This window comes from Sinocyclocheilus grahami, unplaced genomic scaffold (assembly GCF_001515645.1).
Source record: "Sinocyclocheilus grahami isolate Dianchi unplaced genomic scaffold, SAMN03320097.WGS_v1.1 scaffold1431.1, whole genome shotgun sequence".
Taxonomy (NCBI): domain Eukaryota; kingdom Metazoa; phylum Chordata; class Actinopteri; order Cypriniformes; family Cyprinidae; genus Sinocyclocheilus; species Sinocyclocheilus grahami.
This window is the reverse complement of record NW_015506610.1, coordinates 206,117-207,400: the sequence shown is the minus strand read 5'-3', so window position 1 is coordinate 207,400 and position 1,284 is coordinate 206,117.

Here is a 1,284-nt window from a genome sequence, read left to right as displayed (position 1 = left end):
AAATAAATAAAAATAAGATTTTTTTTATATTTAAGATTTTATATTTTAGACCTAAATTAATATTTAAATAGATATAAGAAAATAACTTAATATAAATAAATAACTACATAAAAACATATCATTAGAATAAATAAAAATGAGTAAAATAAATAAATAAATGTAATTAAAATAAATAATACATCTTACAAGGGACTGCTAGGGGGTCAGTGGAAATTATTTTTTTCTGAGAAAAGCTATCTTAAAAAAGTATTTAACTCATTTAGATGGAAATACAAATATTTTAATATATTTAACACACACACACACACACACTGTATGTTCAGATCGTATCATGATGAAATGTTGGATTTGCAGCTGTAGAGAGAACCCAGCTGATGCAGAATTCACTTCTGCAACCCACACTCAGATGTTATAAACAAAAGTAATTAGATCATAGGTTAGGCAAACACGCTGTTATCTAAGAACACAGACTCCAGTGAAAGCGCTGGTGTACTTGAGCGAGGTTAGACTCCCGCTGCTCGGCTCTGATGGACCGCTTTCTCTCGCTAAGCAGGGTTACACAACTATGGGATGATATTAGACTCAAAATGATTAATAGACGCACGCACAATTATTCATGTACTGCATACATTTTATACATGTATCTTACTAACCACAAACAAATGCCTTTCAATTTGAGTCTGTGGAATTCAGGATTAAATGATTGTGCAGGGATTTGTACAAATCAGACATGTTTTCGAATAAAAATGTTCTGTTCTGCATTAATATATCATAAATTGCTCATGCAAAAAGCACACACACACACACACTGTATGTTCAGATCGTATCATGATGAAATGTTGGATTTGCAGCTGTAGAGAGAACCCAGCTGATGCAGAATTCACTTCTGCAACCCACACTCAGATGTTATAAACAAAAGTAATTAGATCATAGGTTAGGCAAACACGCTGTTATCTAAGAACACAGACTCCAGTGAAAGCGCTGGTGTACTTGAGCGAGGTTAGACTCCCGCTGCTCGGCTCTGATGGACCGCTTTCTCTCGCTAAGCAGGGTTACACAACCAACAGAAGCAGCAGCACATATGTTCTGCATACAAGTGTGTGTGTGTGTGTGTGTGCGTGTGAGTGTGTGTGTGTGTGTGTGTGTGTGTGCGTGCATGTGTGTGAGTGCGTGTGCGTGTGTGTGTTAAGTGAGTGCGTGTGTGTGTGTGTGTGTGAATGTGTTGTGCGCGTTTTAGTGACATGTGTGTGTGTGTGTGTGAGTGAGTGTGTGTGTGTGTGTGTG